The sequence below is a fragment of the Lithobates pipiens genome, unplaced genomic scaffold, assembly GCF_037356315.1.
Source record: "Lithobates pipiens isolate NorthernLeopardFrog02 unplaced genomic scaffold, aLitPip1_a1.2 Scaffold_16, whole genome shotgun sequence".
Lineage (NCBI taxonomy): Eukaryota > Metazoa > Chordata > Amphibia > Anura > Ranidae > Lithobates > Lithobates pipiens.
Genome location: NW_027507748.1, coordinates 408,386,716 through 408,400,507, shown reverse-complemented (window position 1 = coordinate 408,400,507; position 13,792 = coordinate 408,386,716). Strand labels below are relative to the sequence as shown.

The 13,792-nt window shown below is 39.3% G+C and overlaps 1 protein-coding gene across 12 annotated transcripts in view; it reads right to left on the bottom strand.

The window, feature by feature from the left end:
• MSI2 (musashi RNA binding protein 2) overlaps positions 1-13,792 on the bottom strand; it is an 845,284-nt gene that overhangs the window by 824,478 nt on the left and 7,014 nt on the right. The window lies entirely within an intron of this gene.

Sequence of the window (13,792 nt, the reverse complement as noted above, 5' to 3'; positions counted from 1 at the left end):
GGGGCAGCACAGAGTCCACTGGGCAACTGTAGGGGCAATCACCAGTTTCCAGTGCTGTAGGAGTACCTTCCTTGCATAGAAACACAGATAGAACAGAAATAGTTTTGTATGTGTGGAATGCGTCACCGAGTCTGTAAGAGAAGAACTTTGGGGTCCATCGACAGTGAAAGGTTGGTAGCATAATTGACATCTAAGACCACCCTCCTCCAGTAATCCTGAATGGTCGGGCAGTCCCAGATGATATGGTAGTATGTTCCAAGCGTCTGTCGGCACTTAGGACACATCTTCGACTGTGCGGGAGATATTCGGGCCAGTCTTTGGGGGAGTGTAATAGGCCCTGTGTATGAATTCTAATTAGATGAAACGGTCTCTAGCAGAGATTACTGTTGGTATATATTGTTGTAATTTCCTTTAGATTTACCTTCAACTATCTGATGCAAGGGCCCGCATGACTACATAGACATTGAAAGTGTTTAGGTTTGAACTCATATTATATGGTTTTGGTAAATCTAAAGGAAAATTGTACAAGAAAATTGTATACTGTATGGCCAGTCTTAGGGGATACTACTCTTTAAAAACCACTTGTCGACCACCTACCTGTAAATATAAGTGACGATTTTTAGGTTAAATACCAGGGTTATGGCTGCAGCTAGATGCCAAAAAGCCTGGTATTTTTTTTTCCTCAGGTGGTCAGCTTTCCCATGAATGTGATCCCAGAGCGGAGTTGCCACAAGATAATTTTTAGAAGCTGGAGAGGGCCCCCCACCACCACTTTCCAGGCTAACATTACCGATCAGTAGCTCTGGGAACTAACACTCGCCGGCAGAGATATAGGCGATGGTTAGATGGTCACCGCTCAACTCTATGCCCTTGGAAGACCAGACCGACGTCACTTCTGGTTCTACTTAGACAGCGTAACATCTTTCATTATACAAAAAAATTTGGGTATAAATTATGTTATTTTTTCCTAAAAAAATAGTGTTTGAAAAAACTCTGTGGAAAAAAACGTGCAACATAAAGTTAACAAGGCCACCATTTTATATTCTTGGGCTTCTGCTAAAATATGTTTGGGTGTTCTAAGTAGTTGTCCAGCAAAAAATGTCAGAAAAAAGCCCAGTCAGCAAGTGGTTAACAAATAAAGCGTAAAGGCTAAACTAAACAATTTATTGTAAGTGCATGCTACTGAAAGATTTACCCAGTTTGTTGGGCAATCACTTTATTTGCAGCACACTGATTGTAATTCAGTTTCAATCTGTTACAAATAAGGCATCTAGCTACAAGTTGTTACATTTCTCGGTAGTATGAGGTTACTATTACCATTGCAGCTAAGCCTTCAAATCCCCTTAACATAACATGTAGCCTCAGTGTGAGTACCCCATTCATACCCGGTGCTTCAATTATAAAGGCTCAGAAAAAAAGGACAATGGGGGATATTTACTAAAGGCAAATCCACTTTGCACTACAAGTGCATAGTGCACTTGAAATTGCACTGAAAGTGCACTTGGAAGTAAAGTCGCTGTAGATCCGAGGGGGACATGCAAGGAAAATAAAAAACAGCATTTTAGCTTGCACATGATTGGATAATAAAATCAGGAGAGCTTCCACTCATTTTAGATCTACCCCTTAGATTTAGAGCGACTGCACTTCCAGGTGCACTTTCAGTGCAATTTCAAGTGTAGTTTGCACTGGTAATGCAAAGTGGATTTGACTTTAGTAAATAACCCCCACGATGTTCATTGACATACACTTTGAGGAATTCCCATTTATTTCAATAGAAAAACACATAAGCAGAAAAATAAAGCAGAATACAAATGAATGGTCCCTTAAAAGTAAACTATATTATTGTGCAGCAGTGGTATTACAGTACACTAAAAGCCAGATGCACCAAAACTAGCATTTTAAATCTGAAAAAGGAATTACACACTTGCTTACAACTAGTGGGGATTCTATTACTGAAATATCTCCAAAGAAGAAGATGCTAAACTCTATAATGTACTGCATAGCAAATGTTGAACTAAAAATGTATTCGTGCAACATAGATTTGAGAGACACACTTTCCTTGGCTTTGGGATAGAGAGGTGGAGACCCAAACCATTATAAAGAAATACAAACGTTCACGGGAGAGAAAAAATCCTTAAAGTGGCTGTAAACCCTTCCTTATACCAAGTAAAGTGACTGGCCTCAGGTGATACACCAGGCATGTCCAAAGTCTGGCCCGTGTTCTGGTTTCGGACTTCCTGCCAGGTAATATTGACATGTATATCTTTTGTGGGCCCCCCAACGATTCCCCGAGAACCAGGGGCCACAGAAGATATATGCTGGCTGCCTTGGAGGGGACCTACCTACAGGAGAATTTCCTGTTTACAAAGGATGTTGTAAAAGGAAGTCCTGGTTCCTGCGCTGCCATTGGACAACTGTTCTGTCCATCATAGAAGGCAGAGCTTTCTAATAAAGAGGTCACTGAGAAAACAGGAGTTTCTCCTGTATGTCTGTTGGCGCTCATCTCGCTCCCTCCCTGTCTCCTCCAAGGCTGCGGATGGGCATGAATCAGGCTGCACTGATGGCAATGGTGAGGCTGCATTCATGGCAATGATGCGGCTGCAGATGGGCACTGATCCTTATTTTGCGTCACAGTTCTTAATTTAAAATGTAAGATTTTTTCCTGTTTTTTTTTTTAACCACTTGCCTTTCAGCTTTCAGCGCTGACGCACTTTGAATGACAATTGCGCGGTCGTGCTACACTGTACTCAAACACAATTTTCATTATTTTATTCACAAAAATAGAGCTTTCTTTTGGTGGTCCTTAAAGCGGGATTCCAGCAACCTATAGTTTTTTTCCTTTCATTGATCAACTTACATGCTCCAAATATCATACTCACAGTTTAGCTTTAGAATTGCCGCATCTGTCATATTTCGTCCGCAAGAAGAACTTAGATAATTGTATCCTGGCGGTTATCATTTTGCTTGTTGAATCAATTGAAGCCCACAAGCATTTATTTCCAGGACACGGTGAATGCTGTGCTCCCAGCATTCGCCGCTTGTTCCCGTGCATGCTCATTGCTAACAGCGAGCAGCGGTCCGCACTGAATCTTGGGAGGCCGCACAGTAAGCTCCCAGGAAACATTGCGGGGCTGGGGAAAGGATAAAAACATGCCTACTCCCACGGGAGTCGAGACAGGAAGTGCCCATAGAAATTAAAATATAAAGGTAATTACGAAGATGTAATTTTTTTAAAGCAGCTTAATAGCATCTATGCATTTAACTGATTGGGGTAAGATAAAGTAAAACATTTGGGTGAAACCCCGCTTTAATCACTGCTGTTTTTTAAAAATAAGGACCAAAAATTGTTACTTTATTTCTGTCAGTAAATTTTGTAACAAAGTAATTTGTTCACCTTCTCTGATGTGCGCTGATAAGACGGCACTGATAGGCTGAACTCGTGGGCATTGATGAGGTAGCACTTATGAGCACTGATTAGGTGGCACTGAGAAGCATTGATAGGCGGCACTGATGGGCACCGATAGACGGCACGGATAGGTGGTACTGATGGGCAGCACTGATTGCCAGCACTGACTGGCATTGCTAATGGGCATTGATTGGTGGCACTTGTGGGCAATGATTTGTGACACTATATTGCAATATTGTAATCTGGGCACTGATGATCAGTACCCTGATTACATTACTAGATGTCCCCCTGCATGGAGATGCCGCTGATCGGCTCTCCTCGCCACACCAATAGCCGGCGACTAATCGCCGGCGATTACAGGCACTTCTTTGTTTACATGTGACTGGCTGTGATTGGACACAGCCAATCACATAGTTAAAGAGCACAGCCACAAAGGCAAAATAATTCTGGCTGGGCAGTGTATTAGCGCTCCGACTAACACACTTAGACCGAATTTTAATGGTTTCAAGAATGTCAGGCAAAATGGTTGGCCCTCACACATGTTCACTTCATCAAATCTGGCCCTCTTTGAAAAAAATGTGGACACCCCTGTGATACACAGTGATGAAATAAATTTTCCTATACAGGCATACCCCACTTTTAAGTAAACAATGGGGTTTATTTACTAAAGCTAGAAAGTGCAAAATCAGGCTCACTTCTGCATAGAAACCAATGCTTGTTCAATTAAGCTTTGGTAATAAAACCTGGAAGCTCATTGGTTTCTATGCAGAAGTGAGCCTGATGGTGTATGCTTGTATTTACATGTTCTACCTGTATATCTGCATTTTCTCTTCTCTACATCTGTTGAAAGTATAGTAACACTCTGTAATACTCAGTGAGGGGAGCTCTGATTGGAGAGAATGGACACCCCCCCCCCGCCTCCAAACAGGAACGGTGCTGAGGCTGTCAATTAGCTGGAGATCCTTCCCCAATCACAATTTTTTCTTGTCGTTAGGAAAACATATGATTCATGCTGATAGCAGAGCAACAAAGCAGCAGGCAGAAAGGACACGGAGGCTGGATTCACACTGATACAGCCACGGGTCCCAATGCATCCCTGTACACCGATTCAGGTCCAAATTGTTGCCCAAATTTGCACCAGAAACAGAGCAAAAATGCACTGGACCGTTTTCTCATGCAGACCGAGGCTGCCTCGGAGCTGTGTGAACCGGCTCCATTGAGAGCCGGTCGCAGTCTTCCATCATGCGACTTGTATGGTGGGGAAACCCGCATCCAATTCACATGTGAACCCAGCCTTAGTGCTTTTAAATCGAGACACGTACACACTATAGAGGTATTTGCTTTGTTCATATTTCATATCTGAAGTTTGCAACCACTTTAACTGCCCAAATACCACCAGTCTGTCATGTCCAGAGACTGCTGTAGCTGAGATATAGGTCTCGGTAGCTATGACGTTTGGTTGCATGACAAGAATCCTTTGAAATTTAAACAGTTAACATATACTGTGTGTATTTCAGCGGTGTTTGCCTGGAGGTCCACTTTAAGTTTTTATACACAAAGAAAAGCTCCACTCTAAAGAAGTGATATCTAGCAGGCCAAGCTCAAGGGTGCAGGAATAAATCATATGCATTCTTACAAAGGAAAAAAAAGATTTGTCATAATGAGTAGCCAATGAGATCAAATAGCTGCAATTATCACAAAACAGGAAAATGCATATATATTATTAGAAGTAATTCTGAAATGGAGAAATCATTTATGTTAAAAAAGTACAGAATGGCTATTTCACACAAAAACCGTGTTGATGAAATGTAGCACAAAAAAAGACCAGTGCTGGCCATAGCAACAATTCAGAATGCAGATTTTTTTTTTTAAAGAAAGATCATAAAATAGCTTACTGGTTAACCATGGACAGCACAGACGCGTATTTTTTTCTAAATCAAAAGTGCATAAATTAAAATAGTGCAAACCAGATGTGATCGATATTTGCCTTGACTTGGTAACCTGCAACTTTAAGGAATAAAATGTTTCAAATGCATCACTAATCCCACAACATAATCCTTTGCTAAAACACAAGCTCCTTGCCCAGCTCAAAAATAGCCCAACCTCTTTTTTGCTCGCTCTCCCTAATTAATATTAGCTGGAGCTTACAAAGAGGTAAGAGGGCCTCAGGAAAGGCTCCTTAACCAATTAGTTCCATCTAGATTTTATTAGGAAGGAACCCACTTGATCTCTGTTGCCAGATGTATAGCCACAGTCTTAGAAAAAAAAAATCTGAAATAACCAATATTATATTGCTATATTTCTGGTACAAAAAACACACAACAACAGAAGCACATCATTGCATTCAAGAGAGACTATGGGAAACAGTGCAGCCATTATATGATGTGTCAATGCCCATGTGTGCCCATACTGTACAAAGCTATGTTACCACGTGAGATCAAATATAATATAATCAACGTTTATTTAAAAGCATCAGATCAACTAATATATATATATATATATATATATATATATATATATATATATATATATATATATATATATATATATATATATATATATATATATATATACACACACACACTTGTGCCAAATGACCCTGATCAAGAGTGTACATACCCCAGTTCTTAATACAGTGTATTGTCCCTTTAAACATCAATGACATTTTGAAGTCTTTTGTGGTATTTGTGGATCAGGCTCTTTATCTTCTCAGATGGTAAAGCTGCCCATTCCACTTGGTAAATTTTTGGGCTGTCTTGCATGAACTGCATGTTCGAGATCTCCCCAGAGTGCCTCAATGATATTGAGGTCAGGAGACTGAGATGGTCACTCCAGAACCTTCACTTCATTCTGCTGTAGTCAACAGGTCGACTTGGCCTTGCATTTTGGATCATTGTCATGTTGAAATGGCCCATGTTGAAATACGTCCCAATACGCAGCTTCCTGGCTGATGAATGCAAATATTCCTCCTGTATTTTTTGATAACATACTGCATTGTCATGCCATCAATTTTGACCAAAATTTCCTGTGCCTTTGTAGCTCACACATCCCCAAAACATCAGTTATCCACCTCCATGTTTAAAAGTAGGAATTGTGTACCTTTAATCATAGGCCTCGTTGGCTCCTCTCCAAATGTAGTGTTTTTGGTCTCGTCACTCCAAATGACTTTGTGCTAGAAGGTTTGAAGCTCATCTCTGCGCTGTTTGGCATATTGTAAATGGGATCATTTTTGGCATTTGCGTAGTAATGGCTTTCTTCTGGCGACTTGACCATGCAGCCCATCTTTCTTCAAGTGACTCATTATTGTGCATCTTGAAACAGCCACACCACACGTTTTCAGAGAGTCATGTATTTCACCCGTAGTTATATGTGGGTTTTTCCTGGCAGTTGCAGCTGAAATTTTAGCTTATCTACCTGACCTTGGTTTGGTTTCAACAGAACCCCCTTTTTCCACTTCGTGATTAGAGGTTGAACACAGTTCAACTACCTTTTCCCGCAGAAATGTTGCCAATTCTTTTGCTTTCCCCATGACTTAGAATGCAGAAACATCAGTGCAGCACTGGATGAAAGATGCAAGGGTCTGTCAGGAGTCCAGAAACTCACTGACCTTATACACACACACACACACGAACAGATCACAGGTGAGGATGGTTACCTTTAACCTCCCTGGCGGTATGATTATTTTGGATTTTAGGTGCTAAAAGCGGTACCATTATTTTGCATGAAAATTTGGCGTTTTATATTGTAGTCCTGCAATTCTTAGGAATAACTCTCTTAAATCTGTCCAAACCAGAGTCTAGCAGACATCCCGGGTATGATAAAGTTTGAAAAATTAAATCATAAATTATAATATAATAAATAATTATAAATAATTGTACCAAATAATAATATAACAATAATAAAAATTATTGAATAATGTAATCAAATCAAAAACACTGAAATTTGCTCAGTTGCAGAATTGTCACTGTCATTACTTTTCAGTATTTGATGACGGATCTCCCCACAAATCGCTATCGCTCAATTCTGCGAGTGATTCTAATTTATTATCGCTGTTTTCTAGCTGGTCTAAAATCATTTTTGATGTACAGTGACAGTTTGGTTGCTATGGGCAATCTCCAGTTTCCAGGCATAAAGAACAGTTTTTATTATATAAAACTGCATGCAGGACACTGGGCAGACCACTAGGGACAACGGGGATGTGAAATATTTACATACAGCAATGTAATCTGTAAGATTACATTATACTGTATGTATACTGTTTGTTTCACTTTTTGAATTTGGCGCCGATCTCCGTGCCCGTGCGTCGCAACGCTCGCAGGGAACGGAGATCGGCGATGTAATGCATCGAGCGAGACACGGCTCGCTCGTACAGCGGGGAGACAACGCTGGATCTGAGGGAGAAGGTAAGTAAACCTCCTCCTGGATCCAGCGATGCAGTCCCGAGTCTGACTCGGGGATACCGCTCTTGGTATAAAAAATCCACCCCGAGTCAGACTCGGGAATACCGTCAGGGGGGTTAATAGACATTTTAAACCCCTTTGTGTCAATTTGTGTGCATGTTTCAGGCCAAAATCACCAGTGTATGCAAACTTTTGATCAGGGTCATTTGGGTGGTTTCTGTTGTGATTATGATTTAAAAAGAGTAAACACAGTTGATTGATAATAAATGGCTTCGGCCAAACATTAACCATGAGTGAAAGAAAAGTTTTTGTGTTATCATTCATATTCTCTGAAAAATGGCCAAGAAATCATAAATTCTGCCAGGGTATCTATCTATATATCTACATCTATATCTATATATCTCTGGCGGGCAAGTTATTCACTGGCTTCTTGTATCTCTTGGAGATACCAGCAGCAGTATTCCCCTCTCATAATTTTTCTTGTCTGGCTACCAACTTGGGGTCTTCCCACTGCTCCTTTGATACTTTATGCGTAATACAAAATATCGGTAAACTTAAACTGCAGCAGAAGTGCAAGGGTAGATTCACACCAGACTGAGTAGCTATTCCATTGCAGTCCCACCACATGACAGGCAAAACACCTCTTCTCCTGTGAACAGAGTTCACATCACCATGTTGCGGCATTGTGTGCGCACTGGAGAGAGAAAAAAGTGCATTGTAGTGCAATTCTCTGTCTTGCATCATGCAACAGCCAATTTAACTTTATGAAATGTCTTTGTGACATTTCAATGAAGTTAGTATAAAAAAAGTAAACTATGCGATGCAAAAACTTCACATTTATAAAAATTACGTATAGTCATATTTGTTTTACTCCCACCTCTTGTTCTGTTGGCAGCTCTAACATTGTGGATTCCTCATCACTTTCTGCCTTGGTGACAAAGGTCACCAGGGCATGTAAAGAGGGCGAGTAGTTAGCTGGGACACAGACATTAACTACTAAATGTATAGGAGAAAAAATTAAAAAAATGATAACTAAGACACATATAAGCTGCAGTGATGAGACAGAACAGTCTTCACTCCATTTAGAGTTGGAAGCACTGGTTTCTAATTACAGTTGAATTTTCAGTAGGATGTAATTTATTTTATGTAGAATGCACACCATTTCAAAATGTCTCTTTTACCATCACATTATCTATGCACAAAAAAAAAAACACCACACACACACACCACACTAAAACACAGAAAACACTTCTTAAAAGTTGGTGCTATATAAAACCTGAATAATAATAATAATAAAATAATAATGTGCAGCCAAAGCTTTCTGCTTCCCACCTGCAGTTTAAGTAAAAGGCCCGAGCCCGTCACCCTGTCAGGGTTGTTTTTTTTTTTTACTATTAGAACTATGCAGGACTGTTAGGATACAATCACACCTTACTGACTTGGAAAGGCATTTGTCCACGTTCCAGAAACACAGGCTAAAAACGCAAATTCAGCTTGCAGTGGCATTATTTCTTAATGTCATCCCAAAACGCAGGTAGTCTGAGGTAGCTCAGTGCCAAAACATGGTATTTAAGCTTCTTTGGCACATTTGTAGCCCGACAAGTAGCCAATTCTAGTCAACAAGTCGTCGAGTTTTAGCATCACATACAGTCAGATGTGAGTGTAACCTTAAAGAGACTTCCACTACCTTAGTATCACACTACTAGTATTACTGTCTGTCTCAACAGATTCACAAGACATGAAGTGATGGAGAATATGCAACGGGACAAACAACAATAAAAAAAATAAAAACATGTATATAAAATGTATATAAACTGATGTTTGTTTTCCTCTACTAACAAAAAACAGAAACACACATGGTTATAGCTTTTCCCTCATTTCCAGTCCAGGTACATTTCTCTCAGGCAGATCATACACTATGCAGTCTTTGCAATCTTATCTAAATCTGCCATCAACTAGGGCCTACCTTATTTAAATGCTAATTGTACAACCAGAGGTTGTATAATGTATGGCCAAAGTTAACAGAGCACTGGATATTAGTAAAATGCAGACAAAAGGATTCTAATACATCTTAATTCTATTCAAAAAAATATTAATAAAATCTAAATATAAAAAAAGTGAAGGCTAAAAACGTACACTGTAAAACTTCTATAAAAGTAACATTAGATTTTTAATTAGTCACACATCCTCTAGTAAAACAAAGACTTCCTATCCCTGGCCTGCCAAGCTCACACAACACAAAAACTCAATGTATGATTAACAAGGAAGACAACCACATAATTGTTCCATCAAGAAAAAGAAAAAAAACACACATCTATGCAGTTCATTATATTATGTTCTCCATCAAGGGGAGGAAAATTATAACTTGCCTTGTATAAATGTAAAAAGAAAATACGTCTATGGCCAGACAGTGAGGGGCCTTGTTTGATAAGATGTCAGGGACAAATGTCAGGCCAGAAAGGTAACTTAAAAAAAAAAAATAGCCAGAAAAATTTCACCGAAGGATTACAGCACATTAGCCAACCTATCACGCTGAACCCTCCGCACATTTCCATGGAAAACATTTCCTTGATTTGAACTTCATGCTGGAGCTCTAAAACACCCCCATCCTCCCACATATGTAATGAAAGTGCTCATTAGCTACATTGTGGGATGCTAGGTACTATGCCAAAGCTTCAACTCAAAGTCCAGGCACCATACAGCACACCCCTTGGGTGGATAAGACACACTTTCCACTAAACGCATTATATTCAAAGATACATTTTGGAACCTACTGATGGGGACCTGTGCTTGATTAGTAATTGATACTGCAGATTCACTTTAAGGGGGTTTCATTTTAATAAATGTATTCTTTCTATTTAAATCAATATTAGATGCAAGGTGTTCCTCGTACAAATATTTAGGTTTTCAAGTTATCACTCCTCTTTGCATTTCTGTTGCCAGTGCTGGGCAGAAAGCCTAGGTGTGGCGTCTCAAAAAAACGTTAACAATTACTAGCAAAGAGGTTTAAAGTGAGGGAAAAAATAAAAATAAAATCCATGTATCTACTAATTTCTTATTTCCAATTTCACTCCATGTAATCAGTGTGGTTCTTTCACTCTTGTATTATTGAGTTATAACATTGTATAAAATAAAAGCAATGTGTATGTAATGTTAATCAAGAGGTTAATGGCCCATTCGCAACAGTTACTGAAAGGCCATTGACGTGTGCTGTGAAGGTGTTGTGCTTTGTTAGGATGCATCTCTCAGTTTAGTTTTTTTTTGTGTAAACAACCTGAACGGTCACAAAATTACATTTTTTCCTCTTTATGCACTGCAGTGTGCAGAGATGTGGTGTAGTGCATCACAATACACTGTGCAAAAAAATGCAGCATGACCTACGGATTTTCAGCATACACCACTACACTGAACTAAAAAGGACACAAGGCTGCCCAGCACAGCCCAACACATATGGTATGAATCAACTAAGGGTAGGTTCACACTAAATGCAGGATTGAAAACGTGCAAGTTCAGCTGAACTCATACGATTTCAAAACCGCATTTCAGTGTGTGCTCGGGGGTCAATTTGAAAGACATCTGTTCATACACAGATGTCTATTGAAATCGCCCCCCAAAGTCAACAAAAGTAGTGCAGGAACTACTTTTGGAAATTGGTGCGGTGCTGAAAAGTTCAAGTTGCACCAATTGAGACAGTGTCGTTGCCGGCAATAGGCTGTGATTTGGCATGTCAAATCACACCAATGTGAACGGGGGCTTATTCTCAGCTGAGCCCTCATTTACATCTGCATGATTTGACATGCCAAATAGCAGCTTATTGATGGCAACGGCACTGTCCCAATCAGTGCGGCGCTGCACCGACTTCCAAAAGTAGTTGCACAGAGGTCTTTAAAAAAAAAAAATCGCCCCCAAAACTGGCACTGAAATGCAAGTTTAAAATTGTGCGAGTTCAGCTGAAGGAGGACTGAATGATTAGGTGAACAACATGCTACATGGTTTCCTAGAAATCTTGTGCAGAACAAAGTAAGAGGTTAAATACTTAAGAGCTCTGTACTAATTGTGATTCATGTCCTTGCAAAGTTATATATAATGTAAAGATGTCAGCAATACTTTTTATTCCAAAGACAAGATTACATAGGTAAATTGCATCTCAGACAAATAGAATGATCACTTGAACCTACATCAAAAGTAAAACTACAGTATTAAATCACATTATTGTAATCGTTACTTGACAACACAAAGTGTACCTGACTTGTAGCCACATTCTGAAAATCTGGATTTCAGCAGTAACACCACCCATTAAAAAGGCCCGAAATATTAATCAACATACATTTCTTCACCAATGACTACCATGCCAACAAAAACTTACATCACACGACCTCAAACCTCGGTCAATGCAGAGACACGAGTCTCTGAAAACTCACAGTACAATTCTGCAAATCTACAACAGGTACAAACCAAATGTAACCTTTGTAAATAAAGGACTTAATGCTTCCCATGAATTTAAAAAGGTCTTGTACTTAATGCTATGGTAATTTATAACCCATAGTACTAACAGTCACTCATTAGGCCAATGTGACACTTATTAACTGTGCTCATAGGAGCTGTAAAATAGAGGAGGTTTGACAAACCAAGTATATAGCCTTAAAATGACAAGTGGCAGGATGTTTTATTTTTGTTATTTTACAACCCATTGCAATATTTAATTCACACAAACATAATTTCTACAAATATGGCTGGGTTTTTGAGGTTTTACAAATGTGAAGACAACCTGCAAAGGATCTAATACACTAATGGGCATATGTATAAAGCAGCGAATGGAACATTGAACATTTTCTGAAGGATTATCTTCTAGGTGAATAGGTTTATATTTATTATAGTGAGGGCTCATTGATATTACATGTTTCCAATATTTTCAGTTAATACAAACGCATTGGGGTTGATTTACTAAAACTGGAGTGTGGAAAATCTGGAGCAGCTTTGCAGAGAAACCAATCAGCTTCCAGGTTTTCTTATTTGTCAAAGCTTAAATGAATAAGGTGAAGTTAGAAGCCGATTGTCTACCATGGAAAGCTGTGCCAGATTTTTCCACTCTCCAGTTTTAGTAAATCAACCCCATTTTATTGGTGAGTGATGGGTAAAATTGGATACCACCTACTCCTGGATTTTTATTTTATTTTTTAGAATTTGGAAATATACAATTACGTACAGAACATGGATGTCAAATAACCAAACACATAAACAAGGGGTAAAAAAAAAAAAAATACAGGCTACACTAAGGATTTATTTTTTCAAAGGACCTTCCTATCACAATCGCTTAGCTAGAAAGGGGTGTTGGAAACTAAATTTTAGTCGTTTTTCTGGATGTTTTGCAAAACCAACTAAAAATGTTCACTTTGGCAGCGAACACACTGACAACCAAGTTTAGGCATCAACCATATGATGTTCGGTAATACTTATTGTAGATTCCTCTAAAGCTGTGTACCCATGAGAATTCTCCATAGGCCACAGGAGTACTGCTATGTAGTGCTGCTCAGCCAGAAGATAGAGCTGTATTTAATCATACATGGATAGTATAGCTCATACCCATGGGAAGGCTTTCATGGACACTCCAGGGAGAATGAAAAGACCTGCTGCAATCAGTAGCATCTGTCAAAATCTGCAGTAGGTACGGGAGGTATCCTCCAGATATGATTAAATACAGCTCTACATTGCCGAATGTGACCGCCGGGCACACTGCAAAAGTTCCCCTAAACACCCAGAAGTACAAGACATTAGTCCAAAAGGGATTAATAATTTTGGTGTATTTGTTTAATAACCATACACTAGCTATTCCAGCTGATACTCAAAGAAATAAGGTTCTCAATTGCAGTTTTCAGACAAGTCTAAAAAAAAAAAATTCTAGCCAAGCTAAATTACTACTACTGCTATGAAGGTCAAAAGCAAAATATACCACACAATATCAAATAAAACCTATATGCACAGTGCC